Here is a 26,618-nt window from a genome sequence, read left to right on the forward strand (position 1 = left end):
TTATAGAACTTGTCTTCTGTATTCCAATGATGGGCTTCCTCAAAATGCCCTAGGTCTTCATGAGCAAGCAAGTTGGATGCACACCCACTAGTTTCTTTTGTTGAGCTTTCATACACTTATAGCTCTAGTGCATCCGTTGCATGGCAATCCCTACTCACTCACATTGATATCTATTGATGGGCATCTCCATAGCCCGTTGATACACCTAGTTGATGTGAGACTATCTTCTCGTTTTTGTCTTCTCCACAACCACCATTCTATTCCACCTATAGTGCTATATCCATGGCTCACGCTCATGTATTGCGTGAAGATTGAAAAGGTTTGAGAACATCAAAAGTATGAAACAATTGCTTGGCTTGTCATCGGGGTTGTGCATGATTTAAATACTTTGTGTGGTGAAGATGGAGCATAGCCAGACTATATGATTTTGTAGGGATAACTTTCTTTGGCCATGTTATTTTGAGAAGACATAATTGCTTTGTTAGTATGCTTGAAGTATTATTATTTTTATGTCAATATTAAACTTTTGTCTAGAATCTTATGGATCTGAATATTCTTGCCACGATAAAGAGAATTACATGGATAAATATGTTCGGTAGCATTCCACATCAAAAATTCTGTTTTTATCATTTACCAACTCGAGGACGAGCAGGAATTGAGCTTGGGGATGCTCATACGTCTGCAACGTATCTATAATTTTTGATTGTTCCATGCTATTATATTATCAACCTTGGACGTTTTATATGCATTTATATGCTATTTTATATTATTTTTGGGACTAACCTATTAACCTAGAGCCCAGTGCCAGTTTCTGTTTTTTTCCTTGTTTTAGAGTATCGCAGAAAAGGAAAATCAAACGGAGTCCAATTGACCTGAAACTTCATGGAACTTATTTTTGGACCAGAAGAAGCCCACGGAGTATCGGAGATGGACCAGGAGAGTCCCGGGCTGCCCACAAGGGTGGGGGTGCGCCCCCTGCCTCATGGACAGCCTGGAGGTCTACCGACGTACTTCTTCCTCCCACATATACCCATATACCCTAAAAACTTCGGGGGGGACAATAGATTGGGAGTTCCGCCGCCAGAAGCCTCTGTAGCCACCGAAAACCAATCTATACCCGTTCCGGCACCCTTCCGGAGGGGGGAATCCCTCTCCGGTGGCCATCTTCATCATCCCGGTGCTCTCCATGACGAGGAGGGAGTAGTTCTCCCTCGGGGCTGAGGGTATGTACCAGTAGCTATGTGTTTGATCTCTCTCTCTCTCTCTCTCGTGTTCTTGAGGTGGTACGATCTTGATGTATCGCGAGCTTTGCTATTATAGTTGGATCTTATGATGTTTCTCCCCCTCTACTCTCTTGTAATGGATTGAGTTTTCCCTTTGAAGTTATCTTATCGGATTGAGTCTTTAAGGATTTGAGAACACTTGATGTATGTCTTGCGTGGGATACCCGTGGTGACAGTGGGGTATTCTATTGATCCACTTGATGTATATTTCGGTGATCAACTTGCGGGTTCTTCCCATGAACCTATGCATAGGGGTGGCACACGTTTTCATCTTGACTCTCCGGTAGAAACTTTGGGGCACTCTTTGAGGTTCTATGTGTTGGTTGAATAGATGAATCTGAGATTGTGTGATGCATATCGTATAATCATACCCATGGATACTTGAGGTGACATTGGAGTATCTACGTGACGTTAGGGTTTTGGTTGATTTGTGTCTTAAGGTGTTATTCTAGTACGAACTCCAGGGCTGTTTGTGACACTTATAGGAATATCCAAACGGATTGATTGGAAACAATAACTTTGAGGAGGTTTCATACCCTACCATAATCTCTTCGTTCGTTCTCCGCTATTAGTGAATTTGGAGTGACTCTTTGTTGCATGTTGAGGGATAGTTATGTGATCTAATTATGTTATTATTGTTGAGGGAACTTGCACTAGTGAAAGTATGAACCCTAGGCCTTGTTTCAACGCATTGCTATACCGTTTGTGCTCACTTTTATCATTAGTTACCTTGCTGTTTTTATATTTTCATATTACAAAAACCTTTATCTACCATCCATATACCACTTGTATCACCATCTCTTCGCCGAACTAGTGCACCTATACAATTTACCATTGTATTGGGTGTGTTGGGGACACAAGAGACTCTTTGTTATTTGGTTGCAGGGTTGCTTGAGAGAGACCATCTTCATCCTACGCCTCCTACGGATTGATAAACCTTAGGTCATCCACTTGAGGGAAATTTGCTACTGTCCTACAAACCACTGCACTTAGAGTCCCAACAACGTCTACAAGAAGAAGGTTGTGTAGTAGACATCAAGCTCTTTTCTGGCGCCGTTGCCGGAGAGGTTAGCGCTTGAAGGTATATCTTTAGATCTTGCAATCGAGTCTTTTTGTTTCTTGTTTTATCACTAGTTTAGTTTATAAAAGAAAATTAAAAAATATGGAATTGAGTTTGCCTCATACGCTTCATCTTTTTAATATCTTTCGTGAGTATGATGGAAAGGAAAATTGTGCCAAAGTGTTAGAAGAAGAATGCATTAAAATATTTGAATGATGAGCATGATTGCAATGTTGTTAGTATGAATTCCTTGAATATCCATGATGCTAATGATATGCAAAGCCACAAGCTTGGGGATGCTATGTTTGATGGAGATGATATTTTTTGTCCCCCAAGTTTTGATGAGCAAATTTATTATGATGAGAGCATGCCCCCTATTTATGATGATTATTGTGATGACTTGTATGCTATTAAGAATTATGATAACCATGAAACTTTTCATCATGATTTTAGTTTTCAATTGGATTATGCCTCACATGATAGCTATTTCGTTGAGTTTGCTCCCACTACTATTCATGAGAAGAAATTTGCTTATGTGGAGAGTAATAAAAATTCTATGCTTGTAGATCATGAAAAGAATAATTTATGTGATGGTTATATTGTGGAATTCATTCATGATGCTACTTAAAATTATTATGAGGGAGGAATATATGCTTGTAGTAATTGCAATAATACCAAGTTTCCTCTCTATGTGCTTAAAATCTTGAAGTTATGCTTGTTTTGCTTTCCTATGCAAGTTGATTCTTGTTCCCACAAGTTGTTTGATCACAAAATCCCTATGCATAGGAAGTGGGTTAGACTTAAATGTGCTAGTCATATTCTTCATGATGCTCTCTTTATGTTACAATTCTTATCTTTTATGTGAGCATCATTGAAATCATCATGCCTAGCTAGGGGCGTTAAACGATAGCGCTTGTTGGGAGGCAACCCAACTTTATTTTTGTTCCTTGATTTTCGCTCATGTTTAGTAATAAATAATTTATCTAGCCTCTGTTACGATTGAGTTTTTATGTTTTAATTAGTGTTTGTGCCAAGTAGAACCGTTGGGAAGACTTGGGGAAAGTCTTGTTGATCTTGCTGTAAAAAAAACAGAAACTTTAGCGCTCACGCGAATTGCTGCCATTTTTTATTGGAGAGTGATATTTAGTTAATTATTTTTTCAGATGATTAATATATAAATTCCGCACGTCCAGCAATTTATTTTAGAATTTTTGGGGTTCCATAAGTTTGCGTTAGTTACAGATTACTACAGACTGTTCTGTTTTTGACAGATTCTGTTTTTCGTGTGTTGTTTGCTTATTTTGATGAATCTATGGCTAGTAAAATAGTTTATAAACCATAGAGAAGTTGGAATAAAGTAGGTTTAACACCAATATAAATAAAGAATGAGTTCATTACAGTACCTTGAAGTGGTGTTTTGTTTTCTTTCGCTGGCGGAGCTCACGAGTTTTCTGTTAAGTTTTGTGTTGTGAAGTTTTCAAGTTTTGGGTAAAGATTTGATGGACTATGGAATAAGGAGTGGCAAGAGCCTAAGATTGAGGATACCCAAGGCACCCCAAGGTAATATTCAAGGACAACAAAAACCCTAAGCTTGGGGATGCCCCGGATGGCATCCCCTCTTTCGTCTTCGTTCATCGGTAACTTTACTTGGAGCTATATTTTTATTCGCCACATGATATGTGTTTTGCTTGGAGCGTCATTTTATTTTATTTAGTTTTGTTTTCTGTTTGAATAAAATACCAAGATCTGAAATTCTTAAATGTTAGAGATTCTTCACATAGTGGCATAATTATTCAACTACTCATTGATCTTCACTTTTATTTTTCGGAGTAGTTTGTTGTTGCTCTAGTGCTTCACTTATATCATTTTGAGAGTCTCTAAACAGCATGGTAATTTGCTTTGGTTATGAATTTAGTCCTAATATGATGGGCGTCCAAGAGGGATATAATAAAAACTTTCATATAAAGTGCTTTGAATACTGTGAGAAGTTTGATACTTGATGATTGTTTTGAGATATGAGGATGGTAATATTAGAGTCATGCTAGTGAGTAGTTGTGAATTTGAGAGATACTTGTGTTAAAGTTTGTGATTCCCGTAGCATGCACGTATGGTGAACCGTTATGTGATGAAGTCGGAGCATGATTTATTTATTGATTGTCTTCCTTATGAGCGGCGGTCGGGGACGAGCGATGGTCTTTTCCTACCAATCTATCCCCCTAGGAGCATGCGTGTAGTAATTTGCTTTGATAGCTTCTAAATTTTTGCAATAATTATATGAGTTCTTTATGACTAATGTTGAGTCCATGGATTATACGCACTCTCACCCTTCCACCATTGCTAGCCTCTCTAGTACCGCGCAACTTTCGCCGGTACCTTAAACCCACCATATACCTTCCTCAAAACAGCCACCATACCTACCTATCATGGCATTTCCATAGCCATTCCGAGATATATTGCCATGCAACTTTCCACCATTCCGTTTATTATGACACGCTCCATCATTGTCATATTGCTATGCATGATCATGTAGTTGACATCGTATTTGTGGCAAAGCCACCATTCATAATTCTTTCATACATGTCACTCATGAGTCATTGCACATCCCGGTACACCGCCGGAGGCATTCATATAGAGTCATATTTTGTTCTAAGTATCGAGTTGTAATTCTTGAGTTGTAAGAAAATAAAAGTGTGATGATCATCATTATTAGAGCATTGTCCCATGTGAGGACAGGATGATGGAGACTATGATTCCCCTATAAGTCGGGATGAGACTTTGGACGAAAAATAAAAAAAGAGAGAAAAAAGAGGCCATAAAAAAGAGAGGAAAGGCCCAAAAAAATAAAAAAAATGAGAGAAAAAAGAGAGATGGGGCAGTGCTACTATCCTTTTACCACACTTGTGCTTCAAAGTAGCACCATGATCTTCATGATAGAGAGTCTCCTATGTTGTTACTTTCATATACTAGTGGTAATCTTTCATTATAGAACTTGTCTTCTGTATTCCAATGATGGGCTTCCTCAAAATGCCCTAGGTCTTCATGAGCAAGCAAGTTGGATGCACACCCACTAGTTTCTTTTGTTGAGCTTTCATACACTTATAGCTCTAGTGCATCCGTTGCATGGCAATCCCTACTCACTCACATTGATATCTATTGATGGGCATCTCCATAGCCCGTTGATACACCTAGTTGATGTGAGACTATCTTCTCGTTTTTGTCTTCTCCACAACCACCATTCTATTCCACCTATAGTGCTATATCCATGGCTCACGCTCATGTATTGCGTGAAGATTGAAAAGGTTTGAGAACATCAAAAGTATGAAACAATTGCTTGGCTTGTCATCGGGGTTGTGCATGATTTAAATACTTTGTGTGGTGAAGATGGAGCATAGCCAGACTATATGATTTTGTAGGGATAACTTTCTTTGGCCATGTTATTTTGAGAAGACATAATTGCTTTGTTAGTATGCTTGAAGTATTATTATTTTTATGTCAATATTAAACTTTTGTCTAGAATCTTATGGATCTGAATATTCTTGCCACGATAAAGAGAATTACATGGATAAATATGTTCGGTAGCATTCCACATCAAAAATTCTGTTTTTATCATTTACCAACTCGAGGACGAGCAGGAATTGAGCTTGGGGATGCTCATACGTCTGCAACGTATCTATAATTTTTGATTGTTCCATGCTATTATATTATCAACCTTGGACGTTTTATATGCATTTATATGCTATTTTATATTATTTTTGGGACTAACCTATTAACCTAGAGCCCAGTGCCAGTTTCTGTTTTTTTCCTTGTTTTAGAGTATCGCAGAAAAGGAAAATCAAACGGAGTCCAATTGACCTGAAACTTCATGGAACTTATTTTTGGACCAGAAGAAGCCCACGGAGTATCGGAGATGGACCAGGAGAGTCCCGGGCTGCCCACAAGGGTGGGGGTGCGCCCCCTGCCTCATGGACAGCCTGGAGGTCTACCGACGTACTTCTTCCTCCCACATATACCCATATACCCTAAAAACTTCGGGGGGGACAATAGATTGGGAGTTCCGCCGCCAGAAGCCTCTGTAGCCACCGAAAACCAATCTATACCCGTTCCGGCACCCTTCCGGAGGGGGGAATCCCTCTCCGGTGGCCATCTTCATCATCCCGGTGCTCTCCATGACGAGGAGGGAGTAGTTCTCCCTCGGGGCTGAGGGTATGTACCAGTAGCTATGTGTTTGATCTCTCTCTCTCTCTCTCTCGTGTTCTTGAGGTGGTACGATCTTGATGTATCGCGAGCTTTGCTATTATAGTTGGATCTTATGATGTTTCTCCCCCTCTACTCTCTTGTAATGGATTGAGTTTTCCCTTTGAAGTTATCTTATCGGATTGAGTCTTTAAGGATTTGAGAACACTTGATGTATGTCTTGCGTGGGATACCCGTGGTGACAGTGGGGTATTCTATTGATCCACTTCATGTATATTTCGGTGATCAACTTGCGGGTTCTGCCCATGAACCTATGCATAGGGGTGGCACACGTTTTCATCTTGACTCTCCGGTAGAAACTTTGGGGCACTCTTTGAGGTTCTATGTGTTGGTTGAATAGATGAATCTGAGATTGTGTGATGCATATCGTATAATCATACCCATGGATACTTGAGGTGACATTGGAGTATCTACGTGACGTTAGGGTTTTGGTTGATTTGTGTCTTAAGGTGTTATTCTAGTACGAACTCCAGGGCTGTTTGTGACACTTATAGGAATATCCAAACGGATTGATTGGAAACAATAACTTTGAGGAGGTTTCATACCCTACCATAATCTCTTCGTTCGTTCTCCGCTATTAGTGAATTTGGAGTGACTCTTTGTTGCATGTTGAGGGATAGTTATGTGATCTAATTATGTTATTATTGTTGAGGGAACTTGCACTAGTGAAAGTATGAACCCTAGGCCTTGTTTCAACGCATTGCTATACCGTTTGTGCTCACTTTTATCATTAGTTACCTTGCTGTTTTTATATTTTCATATTACAAAAACCTTTATCTACCATCCATATACCACTTGTATCACCATCTCTTCGCCGAACTAGTGCACCTATACAATTTACCATTGTATTGGGTGTGTTGGGGACACAAGAGACTCTTTGTTATTTGGTTGCAGGGTTGCTTGAGAGAGACCATCTTCATCCTACGCCTCCTACGGATTGATAAACCTTAGGTCATCCACTTGAGGGAAATTTGCTACTGTCCTACAAACCACTGCACTTAGAGTCCCAACAACGTCTACAAGAAGAAGGTTGTGTAGTAGACATCAAGCTCTTTTCTGGCGCCGTTGCCGGAGAGGTTAGCGCTTGAAGGTATATCTTTAGATCTTGCAATCGAGTCTTTTTGTTTCTTGTTTTATCACTAGTTTAGTTTATAAAAGAAAATTAAAAAATATGGAATTGAGTTTGCCTCATACGCTTCATCTTTTTAATATCTTTCGTGAGTATGATGGAAAGGAAAATTGTGCCAAAGTGTTAGAAGAAGAATGCATTAAAATATTTGAATGATGAGCATGATTGCAATGTTGTTAGTATGAATTCCTTGAATATCCATGATGCTAATGATATGCAAAGCCACAAGCTTGGGGATGCTATGTTTGATGGAGATGATATTTTTTGTCCCCCAAGTTTTGATGAGCAAATTTATTATGATGAGAGCATGCCCCCTATTTATGATGATTATTGTGATGACTTGTATGCTATTAAGAATTATGATAACCATGAAACTTTTCATCATGATTTTAGTTTTCAATTGGATTATGCCTCACATGATAGCTATTTCGTTGAGTTTGCTCCCACTACTATTCATGAGAAGAAATTTGCTTATGTGGAGAGTAATAAAAATTCTATGCTTGTAGATCATGAAAAGAATAATTTATGTGATGGTTATATTGTGGAATTCATTCATGATGCTACTTAAAATTATTATGAGGGAGGAATATATGCTTGTAGTAATTGCAATAATACCAAGTTTCCTCTCTATGTGCTTAAAATCTTGAAGTTATGCTTGTTTTGCTTTTCTATGCAAGTTGATTCTTGTTCCCACAAGTTGTTTGATCACAAAATCCCTATGCATAGGAAGTGGGTTAGACTTAAATGTGCTAGTCATATTCTTCATGATGCTCTCTTTATGTTACAATTCTTATCTTTTATGTGAGCATCATTGAAATCATCATGCCTAGCTAGGGGCGTTAAACGATAGCGCTTGTTGGGAGGCAACCCAACTTTATTTTTGTTCCTTGATTTTCGCTCATGTTTAGTAATAAATAATTTATCTAGCCTCTGTTACGATTGAGTTTTTATGTTTTAATTAGTGTTTGTGCCAAGTAGAACCGTTGGGAAGACTTGGGGAAAGTCTTGTTGATCTTGCTGTAAAAAAAACAGAAACTTTAGCGCTCACGCGAATTGCTGCCATTTTTTATTGGAGAGTGATATTTAGTTAATTATTTTTTCAGGTTATTAATATATAAATTCCGCACGTCCAGCAATTTATTTTAGAATTTTTGGGGTTCCATAAGTTTGCGTTAGTTACAGATTACTACAGACTGTTCTGTTTTTGACAGATTCTGTTTTTCGTGTGTTGTTTGCTTATTTTGATGAATCTATGGCTAGTAAAATAGTTTATAAACCATAGAGAAGTTGGAATAAAGTAGGTTTAACACCAATATAAATAAAGAATGAGTTCATTACAGTACCTTGAAGTGGTGTTTTGTTTTCTTTCGCTGGCGGAGCTCACGAGTTTTCTGTTAAGTTTTGTGTTGTGAAGTTTTCAAGTTTTGGGTAAAGATTTGATGGACTATGGAATAAGGAGTGGCAAGAGCCTAAGATTGAGGATACCCAAGGCACCCCAAGGTAATATTCAAGGACAACAAAAATCCTAAGCTTGGGGATGCCCCGGATGGCATCCCCTCTTTCGTCTTCGTTCATCGGTAACTTTACTTGGAGCTATATTTTTATTCGCCACATGATATGTGTTTTGCTTGGAGCGTCATTTTATTTTATTTAGTTTTGTTTGCTGTTTGAATAAAATACCAAGATCTGAAATTCTTAAATGTTAGAGAGTCTTCACATAGTGGCATAATTATTCAACTACTCATTGATCTTCACTTTTATCTTTCGGAGTAGTTTGTTGTTGCTCTAGTGCTTCACTTATATCATTTTGAGAGTCTCTAAACAGCATGGTAATTTGCTTTGGTTATGAATTTAGTACTAATATGATGGGCGTCCAAGAGGGATATAATAAAAACTTTCATATAAAGTGCTTTGAATACTGTGAGAAGTTTGATACTTGATGATTGTTTTGAGATATGAGGATGGTAATATTAGAGTCATGCTAGTGAGTAGTTGTGAATTTGAGAGATACTTGTGTTAAAGTTTGTGATTCCCGTAGCATGCACGTATGGTGAACCGTTATGTGATGAAGTCGGAGCATGATTTATTTATTGATTGTCTTCCTTATGAGCGGCGGTCGGGGACGAGCGATGGTATTTTCCTACCAATCTATCCCCCTAGGAGCATGCGTGTAGTACTTTGTTTTGACAACTAATAGATTTTTTCAATAAGTACGTGAGTTCTTTATGACTAATGTTGAGTCCATGGATTATACGCACTCTCACCCTTCCACCATTGCTAGCCTCTCTAGTACCGCGCAACTTTCGCCGGTACCTTAAACCCACCATATACCTTCCTCAAAACAGGCACCATACCTACCTATCATGGCATTTCCATAGCCATTCCGAGATATATTGCCATGCAACTCTCCACCGTTCTGTTTATTATGACACGCTCCATCATTGTCATATTGCTATGCATGATCATGTAGTTGACATCGTATTTGTGGCAAAGCCACCATGCATAATTCTGTCATACATGTCACTCATGAGTCATTGCACATCCCGGTACACCGGCGGAGGCATTCATATAGAGTCATATTTTGTTCTAAGTATCGAGTTGTAATTCTTGAGTTGTAAGAAAATAAAAGTGTGATGATCATCATTATTAGAGCATTTTCCCATGTGAGGAAAGGATGATGGAGACTATGATTCCCCCATAAGTCAGGATGAGACTCCAGACGAAAAATAAAAAAAGAGAGAAAAAAGAGGCCATAAAAAAGAGAAAAGGCCCAAAAAATAAAAATATAAAAAATGAGAGAAAATGAGAGAAGGGGCAGTGCTACTATCCTTTTACCACACTTGTGCTTCAAAGTAGCACCATGATCTTCATGATAGAGAGTCTCCTATGTTTTCACTTTCATATACTAGTGGGAATCTTTCATTATAGAACTTGGCTTGTATATTCCAATGATGGGCTTCCTCAAAATGCCCTAGGTCTTCATGAGCAAGCAAGTTGGATGCACACCCACTAGTTTCTTTTGTTGAGCTTTCATACACTTATAGCTCTAGTGCATCCATTGCATGGCAATCCCAACTCACTCACATTGATATCTATCGATGGGCATCTCCATAGCCCGTTGATACACCTAGTTGATGTGAGACTATCTTCTCGTTTTTTCTTCTCCACAACTACCATTCTATTCCACATATAGTGCGATATCCATGGCTCACGCTCATGTATTGCGTGAAGATTGAAAAGGTTTGAGAACATCAAAAGTATGAAACAATTGCTTGGCTTGTCATCGGGGTTGTGCATGATTTAAATACTTTGTGTGGTGAATATGGAGCATAGCCAGACTATATGATTTTGTAGGGATAACTTTCTTTGGCCATGTTATTTTGAGAAGACATAATTGCTTTGTTAGTATGCTTGAACTATTATTATTTTTATGTCAATATTAAAATTTTGTCTTGAATCTTATGGATCTGAATATTCTTGCCACAATAAAGAGAATTACATGGATAAATATGTTACGTAGCATTCCACATCAAAAATTCTGTTTTTATCATTTACCTACTCGAGGACGAGCAGGAATTAAGCTTGGGGATGCTGATACGTCTCCAACGTATCTATAATTTTTGATTGTTCCATGCTATTATATTATCAACCTTGGATGTTTTATATGCATTTATATGCTATTTTATATGATTTTTGGGAATAACCTATTAACCTAGAGCCCAGTGCCAGTTTCTGTTTTTTCCTTGTTATATAGTATCGCAGAAAAGGAAAATCAAACGGAGTCCAATTGACCTGAAACTTCACAGAACTTATTTTTGGACTAGAAGAAGCCCACGGAGTGTCGAAGATGGACCAGGAGAGTCCTGGGCTACCCACGAGGGTGGGGGCGCGACCACCCCCCTGGGCGCACCCCCTACCTCGTGGACAGCCCAGAGGTCTACCGACGTACTTCTTCCTCTCATATATACCCATATACCCTAAAACCTTTGGGGAGGACAATAGATCGGGAGTTCCGCCGCCAGAAGCCTCCGTAGCCACCGAAAACCAATCTAGACCCGTTCCGGCACCCTGCTGGAGGGGGGTATCCCTCTCCGGTGGCCATCTTCATCATCCCGGTGCTCTCCATGACGAGGAGGGAGTATTTCTCCCTCGGGGCTGAGGGTATGTATCAGTAGCTATGTGTTTGATCTCTCTCTCTCTCTCTCTCTCATGTTCTTGAGGTGGTTCGATCTTGATGTATCGCGAGCTTTGCTATTATAGTTGGATCTTATGATGTTTCTCCCCCTCTACTCTCTTGTAATGGATTGAGTTTTCCCTTTGAAGTTATCTTATCGGATTGAGTTTTTAAGGATTTGAGAACACTTGATGTATGTCTTGCGTGGGATACCCGTGGTGACAGTGGGGTATTCTATTGATCCACTTCATGTATGTTTTGGTGATCAACTTGCGGGTTCCGCCCATGAACCTATGCATAGGGGTTCGCACACGTTTTCGTCTTGACTCTCTGGTAGAAACTTTGGGGAACTCTTTGAGGTTCTATGTGTTGGTTGAATAGATGAATCTGAGATTGTGTGATGCATATTGTATAATCATACCCACGGATACTTGAGGTGACATTGGAGTATCTAGGTGACATTAGGGTTTTGGTTGATTTGTGTCTTAAGGTGTTATTCTAGTACGAACTCTAGGGCTGTTTGTGACACTTATAGGAATAGCTCAACGGATTGATTGGAAAGAATAACTTTGAGGTGGTTTCTGTTGGGGAACGTAGTAATTTCAAAATTTCCTACGCACATGCAAGATCATGGTGATGCATAGCAACGAGGGGGGAGAGTGTGTCCACGTACCCTCGTAGACCGAAAGCGGAAGCGTTAGCACAACGCGGTTGATGTAGTCGTACGTCTTCACGATCCGACCGATCCAAGTACCGAACGCATGGAACCTCCGAGTTCAGCACACGTTCAGCTCGATGACGTCCCGCGAACTCCGATCCAGTAGAGCTTCATGGGAGAGTTTCGTCAACACGACGGCGTGATGACGGTGATGATGTTGCTGCCGACGCAGGGCTTCGCCTAAGCATCGCTATGATATGACCGAGGTGGAATATGGTGGAGGGAGCACCGCACACGGCTGGGAGAGATCAACAGATCAACTTGTGTGTCTTGGGGTGCCCCTGCCCCCGTATATAAAGGAGGAAGGGAGGAGGAGGCCGGCCCTAGGAGGGGCGCGCCAAGGGAGTAGGATTCCTACTCCTAGTAGCAGTAGGTTTCCTCCTTTCCTAGTCCAACTAGGAGAAGGGGGGAAAGGAGGGGAGTGGAGAAGGAAGGGAGAGGGGGGCCGCGCCCCAAACCCCTTGTCCAAATCGGACTGGGCTTGGGAGGGGTGCGCGCCACGTCTCGACCATTTCGAGACTCCTCGTCATGTCCCTGATCTCATCCGGGACTCGGAACTACCTTCGGTACATCAAATCACATAACTCATAATACAAATCGTCACCGAAACTTTAAGCGTGCGGACCCTACGGGTTCGAGAACTATGTAGACATGACCGAGACATGTCTCCGGTCAATAACCAATAGCGGAACCTGGATGCTCATATTGGTTCCTACATATTATATGAAGATCTTTATCGGTCAAACAGCATAACAACATATGTTGTTCCCTTTGTCATCGGTATGTTACTTTCCCGAGATTCGATCATCAGTATCTCAATACCTAGTTCAATCTCGTTATCGGAAAGTCTCTTTACTCGTTCCGTAACACATCATCCCACAACTAACTCATTAGTTGCAATGCTTGCAAGGCTTAAGTGATGTGCATTACCAAGAGGGCCCAGAGATACCTCTCCGACAATCGGAGTGACAAATCCTAATCTCGAAATACGCCAACCCAACAAGTACCTTCGGAGACACCTTTAAAGCACCTTTATAATCACCCAGTTACGTTGTGATGTTTGGTAGCACACAAAGTGTTCCTCCAATAAACGGGAGTTGCATAATCTCATAGTCATAGGAACATGTATAAGTCATGAAGAAAGCAATAGCAACTAACTAAACGATCAAGTGCTATGCTAACGGAATGGGTCAAGTCAATCACATCATTCTCTAATGATGTGACCCCGTTAATCAAATGACAACTCATGTCTATGGCTAGGGAACTTAACCATCTTTGATTCAACGAGTTTGTCAAGTAGAGGCATACTAGTGACACTCTGTTTGTCTATGTATTCACACATGTATTATGTTTCCGGTTAATACAATTATAGCATAAATAATAAACATTTATCATGAAATAAGGAAATAAATAATAACTTTATTATTGCCTCTAGGGCATATTTCCTTCAGTCTCCCACTTGCACTAGAGTCAATAATCTAGTTCACATCGCTATGTGATTTAACATCAATAGTTCACATCACCATGTGATTAACACCCATAGTTCACATCTTCATGTGACCAACACCCAAAGGGTTTACTAGAGTCAATAATCTAGTTCACATCGCTATGTGATTAATACCCAAAGAGTACTAAGGTGTGATCATGTTTTGCATGTGAGGGAAGTTTAGTCAACGGGTCTGCCACATTCAGATCCGTATGTATTTTGCAAATTTCTATGTCAATAATGCTCTGCACGGAGCTACTCTAGCTAATTGCTCCCACTTTCAATATGTATCCAGATTGAGACTTTGAGTCATCTGGATCCGTGTCAAAACTTGCATCGACGTAACCCTTTACGACGAACCTTTTGTCACCTCCATAATTGAGAAACATATCCTTATTCCACTAAGGATAATTTTGACCAATGTCCAATGATCTACTCCTAGATCACTATTGTACTCCCTTGCCAAACTCAGGGCAGGGTATACAATAGGTCCGGTGCACAGCATGGCATACTTTATAGAACCTATGGCTGAGGCATAGGGAATGACTTTCATTCTCTCTCTATCTTCTGTCGTGGTCGGGTTTTGAGTCTTACTCAACTTCACACCTTGTAACACAGGCAAGAACTCCTTCTTTGACTGTTCCATTTTGAACTACTTCAAAATCTTGTCAAGGTATGTACTCATTAAAAAACTTATCAAGCGTCTTGATCTATCTCTATAGATCTTGATGCTTAATATGTAAGCAGCTTCACCGAGGTCTTTCTTTGAAAAACTCCTTTCAAACATTCCTTTATGCTTTGCAGAATAATTCTACATTATCTCCGATCAACAATATGTCATTCACATATACTTATCAGAAATGTTGTAGTGCTCCCACTCACTTTTTTGTAAATACAGGCTTCACTGCAAGTCTGTATAAAACTATATGCTTTGATCAACTTATCAAAGCGTATATTCCAACTCCGAGATGCTTGCACCAGTCCATAGATGGATCGCTGGAGCTTGCATATCTTGTTAGTACCTTTAGGATTGACAAAACCTTCTGGTTGCATCATATACAACTCTTCTTTAATAAATCCATTAAGGAATGCAGTTTTGTTTATCGATTTTCCAGATTTCATAAAATGCGGTAATTGCTAACATGATTCGGACAGACTTAAGCATAGATACGAGTGAGAAAATCCCATCGTAGTCAACACCTTGAACTTGTCGAAAACCTTTTTGCGACAATTCTAGCTTTGTAGATAGTAACACTACTATCAGCGTCCGTCTTCCTCTTGAAGATCCATTTAATCTCAATGGCTCGCCGATCATTGGGCAAGTCAATCAAAGTCCATACTTTGTTCTCATACATGGATCTCATCTCAGATTTCATAGCCTCAAGCCATTTCGCGGAATCTGGGCTCATCATCACTTCCTCATAGTTCGTAGGCTCGTCATGGTCAAGTAACATGACCTCCAGAACAGGATTACCGTACCACTCTGGTGCGGATCTCACTCTGGTTTACCTACGAGGTTTTCGTAGTAACTTGATCTGGGGTTACATGATCATCATCATTAGCTTCCTCACTAATTGGTGTAGTAGTCACAGGAACAGATTTCTGTGATGAACTACTTTCCAATACGGGAGCAGGTACAGTTACCTCATCAAGTTCTACTTTCCCCCCACTCACTTCTTTCGAGAGAAACTCCTTCTCCAGAAAGGATCCATTCTCAGCAATGAATATCTTGCCTTTGGATCTGTGATAGAAGGTGTACCCAACATTTTCTTTTGGGTATCCTATGAAGACGCACTTCTCCGATCTGGGTTTGAGATTATCAGGTTGAAACTTTTTCACATAAGCATTGCAACCTCAAACTTTAAGAAACGACAGCTTAGGTTTCTTGCCAAACCATAGTTCATACGGTGTCGTCTCAACGGATTTAGATGGTGCCCTATTTAACGTGAATGTAGTTGTCTCTAATGCATAACCCCAAAACGATAGTGGTAAATCGGTAAGAGACATCATAGATCGCACCATATCTAATAAAGTACGGTTACGACGTTCGGACACACCATTACACTGTGGTGTTCCAGGTGGCGTGAGTAGTGAAACTATTTCACATTGTTTTAACTGAAGGCCAAACTCGTAACTCAAATATTTTACTTCTGCGATCATATCATAGAAACTTCTATTTTTCTTACGATGATTCTCCACTTCACTCTGAAATTCTTTGAACTTTTCAAATGTTTCAGACTTGTGTTTCATCAAGTAGATATACTCATATCTGCTCAAATCATCTGTGAAGATCAGAAAATAATGATACCTGCCGCGAGCCTCAATATTCATCGGACCACATACATCAGTATGTATGATTTCCAACAAATCTGTTGCTCACTCCATTGTTCCGGAGAACGGAGTCTTAGTCATCTTACCCATGAGGCATGGTTCGCAAGCATCAACTGATTCATAATCACGTGATTCCAAAAGCCCATCAGCATGGATTTTCTTCATGCGCTTTACACCAATATGACCTAAATGGCAGTGCCACAAATAAGTTGCACTATCATTATTAATTTTGCATCTTTTGGCTTCAATATTATGAAAATGTGTATCACCACGATCGAGATCCAACAAACCATTTTCATTGGGTGTATGACCATAGAAGGTTTTATTCATGTAAACAGAACAACAATTATTCTCTAACTTACATGAATAACCGTATTGCAATAAACATGATCAATCACATTTATGCTCAACGCAAACACTAAATAACATTCATTTTAGGTTTAACACTAATCCCGAAAGTATAGGGAGTGTGCGATGATGATCATATCAATCTTGGAACCATTTCCAATACACATTGTCACTTCACCCTTAACTAGTCTCTGTTCATTCTGCAACTCCCGTTTCGAGTTACTATTCTTAGCAACTGAACTAGTATCAAATACTGAGGGGTTGCTATAAACATTAGTAAAGTACACATCAATAACATGTATATCAAATGTACCTATGTTCACTTTGCCATCCTTCTTATCCGTCAATTACTTGGGGTAGTTCCGCTTCCAATGACTAGTCCCTTTGTAGTAGAAGCACTCAGTTTCAGGCTTAGGTCCAAACTTGGGTTTTTTCACTTGAGCAGCAACTTGTTTGCCGTTCTTCTTGAAGTTCCCCTTTCTTCCCTTTGTCCCTTTATTTGAAACTAGTGGTTTTGTTTACCATCAACACTTGATGCTTTTCTTGATTTCTACCTTCGTCGATTTCAGCATCACGAAGAGCTTGGGAATTGTTTCCGTTATCCCTTGCATATTATAGTTCATCACGAAGTTCTACTGTCTTGGTGATGGTGACTAGAGAATTTTGTCTATCACTGTTTTTTCTAGAAGATTAACTCCCACTTGATTCGAGCGGTTGTAGTACCCAGACAATCTGAGCACATGCTCACTGCTTGAGCTATTCTCCTCCATCTTTTAGCTATAGAACTTGTTAGAGACTTCATATCTCTCAACTCGGGTATTTACTTGAAATATTAACTTAAACTCCTGGAACATCTCATATGGTCCATGACGTTCTAAACGTCTTTGAAGTCCCGATTCTAAGTCGTTTAAGCATGGTGCACTAAACTATCAAGTAGTCATCATATTGAGCTAGCCAAACGTTCATAACATCTGTATCTACTCCTGCAATAGGTTTGTCACCTAGCGGTGCATCAAGGACATAATTCTTCTGTGCAGCAATGAGGTTAAACCTCAGATCATGGATCCAATCCGCATCCTTGCTACTAACATCTTTTAACTTAGTTTTCTCTAGGAACATATCAAAAATAAAACAGGGGAGCTAAACGCGAGCTTTTGATCTACAACATAGATATGCTAATACTACCAGGACTAAGTTCATGATAAATTTAAGTTCAATTAATCATATTACTTAAGAACTCCCACTTAGATAGACATCCCTCTAATCCTCTAAGTGATCACGTGATCCATATCAACTAAACCATGTCCGATCATCACGTGAGATGGAGTAGTTTCAATGGTGAACATCACTATGTTGATCATATCTACTATATGATTCACGCTCGACCTTTCGGTCTCCATGTTCCGAGGACATATCTGTTATATGCTAGGCTCGTCAAGTTTAACCTGAGTACTCCGCGTGTGCAACTGTTTTGCACCCGTTGTATTTGAACATAGAGCCTATCACACCCGATCATCATGTGGTGTCTCAGCACGAAGAACTTTCGCAACGGTGCATACTCAAGGAGAACACTTATACTTTGATAATTTAGTGAGGGGTCATCTTATAATGCTACCGTCAATCAAAGCAAGATAAGATGCATAAAATATAAACATCACATGCAATCAATATAAGTGATATGATATGGCCATCATCATCTTGTGCTTGTGACCTCCATCTCCGAAGCATCGTCATGATCACCGTCGTCACCGGCGCGACACCTTGATCTCCATCGTAGCATCGTTGTCATTTCGTCAACCTTATGCTTCTATGACTATCGCTACCGCTTAGTGATAAAGTAAAGCATTACAGGGCGATTGCATTGCATACAATAAAGCGACAACCATATGGCTCCTGCCAGTTGCCGATAACTCGGTTACAAAACATGATCATCTCATACAATAAAATTTAGCATCATGTATTAACCATATCACATCACAACATTCCCTGGAAAAACAAGTTAGACGTCCTCTACTTTGTTGTTGCAAATTTTACGTGGCTACTACGGGCTTAGCAAGAACCGTTCTTACCTACGCATCAAAACCACAACGATAGTTTGTCAAGTTGGTGTTGTTTTAACCTTCGCAAGGACCGGGCGTAGCCACACTCGGTTCAACTAAAGTTGGAGAAATTGACACCCGCCAGCCACCTGTGTGCAAAGCACGTCGGTAGAACCAGTCTCGCGTAAGCGTACGCGTAATGTCGGTCCAGGCCGCTTCATCCAACAATGCCGCCGAACCAAAGTATGACATGCTGGTAAGCAGTATGACTTAAATCGCCCACAACTCACTTGTGTTCTACTCGTGCGTATGACATCTACGCATAAAACCTGGCTCGGATGCCACTGTTGGGGAACGTAGCAATTTCAAAATTTCCTACGCACACGCAAGATCATGGTGATGCATAGCAACGAGGGGGAGAGTGTGTCCACGTACCCTCATAGACCGAAAGCGGAAGCACAACACGGTTGATGTAGTCGTACGTCTTCATGATCCGACCGATCCAAGTACCGAACGCACGGCACCTCCGAGTTCAGCACACGTTCAGCTCGATGACATCCCGCGAACTCCGATCCAGCAGAGCTTCACGGGAGAGTTATGTCAGCACGACGGTGTGATGACGGTGATGATGTTGCTACTGACGCAGGGCTTCGCCTAAGCACCGCTACGATATGATCGAGGTGGAATATGGTGGAGGGGGGCACCGCACATGGCTGGGAGAGATCAACAGATCAACTTGTGTGTATTGGGGTGCCCCCTGCCCCTGTATATAAAGGAGCAAGGGAGGAGGAGGCCAGCCCTAGGAGGGGCGCGCCAAGGGAGTAGGATTCCTACTCCTAGTAGGAGTAGGTTTCCTCCTTTCCTAGTCCAACTAGGAGAAGGGGGGAAGGAGGGGAGTGGAGAAGGAAGGGAGAGGGGGGCCGCACCCCAAACCCCTTGTCCAAATCGGACTGGGCTTGGGAGGGGCGCGCGCCACCTCCTGGCTGCTGCCTCTCCTTCCCACTAAGGCCCATTAAGGCCCAATACTACTTCCCCGTATTCTCGTAACTCCCCGGTACTCCGAAAAATACCCGAATCACTCGGAACCTTTCCGATGTCCGAATATAGTCATCCAATATATCGATCTTTACGTCTCAACCATTTCGAGACTCCTTGTCATGTCCCTGATCTCATCCGGGACTCGGAACTACCTTCGGTACATCAAATCACATAACTCATAATACAAATCATCACCGAAACTTTAAGCGTGCGGACCCTATGGGTTCGAGAACTATGTAGACATGACCGAGACATGTCTCCGGTCAATAACCAATAGCGGAACCTGGATGCTCATATTGGTTCCTACATATTCTATGAAGATCTTTATCGGTCAAACAGCATAACAACATATGTTGTTCCCTTTGTCATCGGTATGTTACTTTCCCGAGATTCGATCATCAGTATCTCAATACCTAGTTCAATCTCGTTATCGGAAAGTCTCTTTACTCGTTCCGTAACACATCATCCCACAACTAACTCATTAGTTGCAGTGCTTGCAAGGCTTAAGTGATGTGCATTACCAAGAGGGCCCAGAGATACCTCTCCGACAATCGGAGTGACAAATCCTAATCTCGAAATACGCCAACCCAACAAGTACCTTCGGAGACACCTGTAAAGCACCTTTATAATCACCCAGTTACGTTGTGATGTTTGGTAGCACACAAAGTGTTCCTCCAATAAACGGGAGCTGCATAATCTCATAGTCATAGGAACATGTATAAGTCATGAAGAAAGCAATAGCAACTAACTAAACGATCAAGTGCTATGCTAACGGAATGGGTCAAGTCAATCACATCATTCTCTAATGATGTGACCCCGTTAATCAAATGACAACTCATGTCTATGGCTAGGGAACTTAACCATCTTTGATTCAACGAGCTTGTCAAGTAGAGGCATACTAGTGACACTCTGTTTGTCTATGTATTCACACATGTATTATGTTTCCGGTTAATACAATTATAGCATAAATAATAAACATTTATCATGAAATAAGGAAATAAATAATAACTTTATTATTGCCTCTAGGGCATATTTCCTTCAGTTTCATACCCTACCATAATCTCTTCGTTCGTTCTCCGCTATTAGTGACTTTGGAGTGACTCTTTGTTGCATGTTGAGGGATAGTTATGTGATCCAATTATGTTATTATTGTTGAGGGAACTTGCACTAGTGAAAGTATGAACCCTAGGCCTTGTTTCAACGCATTGCAATATAGTTTGTGCTCACATTTATCATTAGTTACCTTGCTGTTTTTATATTTTCAGATTACAAAACCTTTATCTACCATCCATATACCACTTGTATCACCATATCTTCGTCGAACTAGTGCACCTATACAATTTACCATTGTATTGGGTGTGTTGGGGACACAAGAGACTCTTTGTTATTTGGTTGCAGGGTTGCTTGAGAGAGACCATCTTCATCCTACGCCTCCTATAGACTGATAAACCTTAAGTCATCCACTTGAGGGAAATTTGCTACTGTCCTACAAACCTCTGCACTTGGAGGCCCAACAACGTCTACAAGAAGAAGGTTGTGTAGTAGACATCACAGCGCTACCTTCAGCCCAACAGTGCACTTCATTTCTCCTAGTTTCAGAATTTACACAACACTCGGCAGCCAGAAGACATGTCCATAGAAGAGTACTATGGAGCTTTCACTCGCATCACTGGGCAGCTAGGTTCCATGGTTCCAAAGGGTAATTCTGGTTGTGAGTCATGTGCAGCAAAGGAAAACTATGACCATCAGACTCTCATGTTTTAGTTTGTGATGGGTCTCAAGCAAGACTTTGAGAACATTCGCACTCAATTGCTTGGTCGTATGACTCATCCCACCTTGAAAGAGGCACTTGCTAGCTTGATCGCTGAGGATACTCGTCTCCATTCTCTTGAGGCTACTTCTGCGCAGACTCTACACACTAGTGTTCTGGCTTTTCCTCAGCGGCCAGGTGCCTCCAAGGACACACCTTTAGCTGTCGTCTGCTCATTCTGTAAGAAGGCAGGACACCACAGAGATGGTTGTTTCAAGCTTCATCCAGAGCTGTTAGCTGAGTTTCAGGCTAGACGGGCCCTCAATCAGTAGTGTCGTGCACCCCAGGCTCCTTATCAGCAGCAAGCGAGGGGTGCTTCTACATCTGTTCTCTCTCAGCCTGTTGTTGCTGCAACCCAGCCTTGGGTTCTGGACTCTGGAGCTTCTTTCCATGTGACCTCTGATCACTCTCCGCTTGTGTCTTGCCAGCCAGTGCGGGATGATGCCTCTGTTCAGACTGCTGATGGTACACCTTGTTCTATTACTCATTAGGGTTCTCTTTGCACACCCAAGTTTTATGTTCCTGCCATATCCTTTGCTCCAGAGTTGTCCATGAATCTTATGTCTGTTGGCCAGCTTGCTGATATGAACTACTTTGTTGGTTTTGATGACTCATTTTGTTATGTGCAGGACCGTCAGAGCAAGAGGGTCATTAGAACTGGCCATCGCCATAGAGGATCCACATCCCTCTACATCCTTGACACCTTACACCTTCCTTCGGCTTCCACCACATCCGCGTTCCGGATGGCTGCATCAACATCAAGATCCACTTCGTCATTTTCTTTTGCCCAGTGGCACCATCGCTTAGGTCACTTGTGTGGTTCTCGTTTATCTACCCTTGTTCGACAAGGTGTTTTGGGTCATGTTTCCATAGATGCTGGTTTTCACTGTAAGGGTTGTAAGCTAGGGAAACAAATACATCTTCCATACTCTTCCAACACTACTCATTCTAGTCATCCTTTTGATTTAGTGCACTCTAATGTATGGGGTCATTCTCCCCTTTGTTTTGAAAGGTGGCCACAAACATTATCTCATATTTGTTGATGATCACTCTCGACATACTTGGGTCTATTTTATGAAGCATCATTCTGAGTTGTTTTCTATATATAAGGCTTTTGTACATATGGTCCATACTCAGTTTTCTAGTGATGTTCGTGTTTTTCGTTCTGACTCGGGGGGGGGGGGGATTATCTATCTACTGCTTTTCGCGAGTTTCTCTCATCTGAGGGTACTCTCCCTCAGCTTTCATGCCCTGGTGCCCATGCTCAAAATGGTGTTGTTGAGCGTAAGCATCGCCATATTGTTGAGACAGCTCGTACCCTTTTGATTTCTTCCTTTGTCCCCACTCATTTTTGGGGTGAAGCTATCTCAACTGTTGTTTATCTTATCAATCTCCAACCTTCTACTCACCTTGAGGGCAAGTGTCCTGCTGAGGTTTTATTTGGTTCTCCCACATATGACCACCTTCGTTTCTTTGCTTGTACTTGTTATGTTCTTTTAGCACCTCGTGAGCGTACCAAGTTGACTGCTCTGTCTGCTCAGTGTGTCTTCCTTGGATATAGTCTTGAACATAAGAGCTACCGTTGCTATGATTCTTCTGCTTGTTGCATTCGCTTTTCTCACGATGTCACTTTTGTTGAGGATCAACCCTTCTTCTATTCCCCTTCCACTAAACCATCATCCTCAACTTCTTTAGAGTCTACCTCGTTTCTTTCACTTCCACCTATCTTTTTAGATGAGTCCATAGCTGAACAACATTCCTCTGTCCTAACATCAGAACCATCTCCACCACATGTTTCATCTCCTTCCTCACCAGCTCATTTCTCTCTTCCACTAGCTCCACCTCTAGATAGTCTTCCTTTCCATTACACTCATCGTTATTCTACTCCTCCAGCCAGTACTTTCCATTATACTCGTCGTTCTAAAGTTCCATGTGACACGCAGTCATCTATGCCTTTGTCTTCTACTCCTCTAGCCAGTACTACTGATCCTTGCACTGACGACTCTTCTCTAGAAACGCGATACAAAAAGGACTTATATGCAAGGGCTGCTTCTGAGCCTAGTACCTATCAGGAGGCAGTTGTGTCACCTGAGTGGCAACTGTCTATGTCTGAGGAGCTTGCAACCTTAGAGCATACTGGTACATGGGATTTGGTATAATTACCTCCTCGTTCAGTCCCTATCACTTGCAAATGGGTGTATAAGGTTAAAACCAAGTCAAATAGTTCTGTGGAACGCTATAAGGCTCGCCTTGTTGCAAGAGGTGTTCAGCAGTCTCATGGGAAAGATTATGATGAGACGTTTGCTCCTATTGCTCACATGACTTCAGTTCGAACTCTAATTGTTGTGGCTGCTACTCGGTCATGGAAAATTTCCCACATGGATGTGAAGAATGCCTTCCTTCATGGTGATTTACATGAGGAAGTTTATATGCAGCCACCTCCAAGTATGAAGGTTCCATCAGTTCATGTTTGCCATCTTTGAAAGGCTCTTTATGGGCTTAAGCAAGCCCCTCGTGCCTGGTTTGAGCAGTTCAGTTCTGTGATTCAGCTGCCGGTTTTTCTCCTAGTGAACATGACCCTGCACTCTTCATTCATACATCTGAGCATGGTCATACATTGCTTCTACTTTATGTAGATGACATGATGATCACTGGAGATGATGTTGGGTATATTGATTTTGTTAAGAAAAAATTGAGTGAACAATTCAAGATGTCAGATTTGGGGTCTCTCAGCTATTTTCTCAGGATTGAGGTCGAGCACACCGATGATGGTTACTATATCTCCCAGCAAAAGTACACTCAGGATTTGATTCTTCCCTCAGGTCTCACTGACACGCACATTGCTGCTACACCTATGGAGCTTCATCTGCAGTTGCGTCCTACTGATGGCACTCCTCTTGAGGATCCCTCTCGCTATCGTCACATTGTCAGCAGTCTAGTGTACCTCACAGTGACCAGACCTGACATCGCACATGCAGTCCATATTCTCAGTCAATTTGTCTGTGCTCCCACCTCAGTTCATCATGGTCACCTATTCCGAGTCCTTAGGTATTTAAGGGGAACTACATCTCGCCGCTTGTTCTATGCTAATTCCAGTCAGCTCCATCTTCATGCTTACTATGATTCCACTTGGGCGAGTGATCCTATTGATCGTCGCTCAGTCACTGGCTATTGCATATTTCTTGGTACATCACTCATTGCATGGAAATCAAAGAAGCAAACTGCCGTGTCTCGCTCCAGCGCCGAGGAAGAGCTTAGGGCTCTCTCTACTACTACAGCAGAGATTGTATGGCTTCGCTGGCTATTGGATGATCTTGGTCTCTTATGTCATACACCAACACCTCTTCTTTGTGACAGCACTACTGCTATTTAGATTGCTAATGATCCAGTCAAGCATGAGTTGACCAAACACATTGGTGTGGATGCCTTTTTCACTCTATCTCATTATCAACAATCCATTGTCAAGCTACAATATCTCCCATCAGAGCTTCAAGTCGTAGATTTCTTCACCAAGGCACAAACTAGGGAACAACATAGGTTTCACACTCTCAAACTTGGTGTATCAGATGCTCCTGACCCACCTTAAGTTTGAAGGGGGGTGTTAAGTATATATGTTGTGTTTGTCTTGTACAGGCCCAGGGCCATAGTCTAGAGTGAGGCCCAGGCCCATGTAACCTTGTATATATATCTCTCCTCCTCAATACAAAAAACTATTCAGTCATTCTCTCTTCCTCACGTTTCCTAACACCCTGGAGGGGAGAGACACCAAGCTCGAGCAGTTGCGCAGATTGAGCGCACATAAGTTGGTGAGCAGTTGCAATGATCCGAGCAGGTTCCAAGTAGTCACATGAGATAGCCAGGTTCCTTAGTGACAATGGCAAGAGCATATCTTTGGCATCTCTTATCATCCTCAACTTTGGGTATTCCATTATTTTGAGCTCCTTAAGCTCTCTCATTTCTTCAAATGGTATGGACGCGGACTCCAGATGTACACAATCAACCAAACATAGGACATTGAGAGTTCTCATGTACAGTTTTTGCTCCAAAAGACTCCCTTCTAGAGAAGTTAAGCATGGACATTTGGTGACAGTTATGAAATCTAGCTTAGATGATCTGGGCTCGATGCTCTCACTGGATATCTTGCTAATCGAAGCAAGTTTGGTCAAACCAACATCTTTTACTAGCAATGATTCTAGGCTTGGAGGTAGAATAGGTAATTCCCTCAGTTTTTGGCATTCAATTACATCCAAACTTTGAAGGCTTTGAGGTAACAACAACTCCATTGAGCTACTGCTGCTAGACATGTCAGATGATCGACCAATCTGTCCTAGCTTAGGAAGGTTGTACAACATTAGTTCGTTCAGCATTACTAACTCACCAAGATAGGGAAGATATTCCCAGTTCATACATCCTTTGAACTGTAGTGTCACCATGTTTTTGAGAGAGCAATTCTCAATCCAAAATGGAATTTTGGGACCTGCATAACCATTAATTTCCAATGCGCTAATATTAACGTTTGGCTCAAGGTTGTCAAGAACCAAATCATCTGTCATTTGACCAGCTCTAGACCACTTTAGAGATAACTTGTTGAGACGCTATTTTTCCTTCAACTTGGCATTCTTAGCTTCTTCATAACTCTGAACATTCTCAAGATCCTCCAAACCCAATTCACCGAGATCTCTTAAGTTCCCAACTGCACTTATTTCGTTGCATTTTGTTCCTCCTACCCGGTAGTCATGTAGTTCCTGAAGAGAAGTGAGCTTTCTTATGCAGAAATTACCAAATCCACTCACTCCAAAGGATACATATCGCAAGCGCTCAAGGTACCCTAAGTATCTGGATCATATGTTTCGGTCTCCAAGCCACCATTAACATAGCAAAGTACCATCAACTGATGAAGTTTGGCAACCCCACGTATCATGCCTCGTGATATTCGAGGCACATAGAT

At 41.3% G+C, this 26,618-nt stretch overlaps 1 pseudogene; it reads right to left on the bottom strand.

Moving 5' to 3' along the window:
* LOC125554935 (putative disease resistance RPP13-like protein 1) overlaps positions 1 to 26,618 on the bottom strand; it is a 74,919-nt pseudogene that overhangs the window by 46,373 nt on the left and 1,928 nt on the right.

This window comes from Triticum urartu, chromosome 4A (genome assembly GCF_056163025.1).
Source record: "Triticum urartu cultivar PI428250 chromosome 4A, HENAU_Tu73, whole genome shotgun sequence".
In the NCBI taxonomy this organism is placed as follows: Eukaryota; Viridiplantae; Streptophyta; class Magnoliopsida; order Poales; family Poaceae; genus Triticum; species Triticum urartu.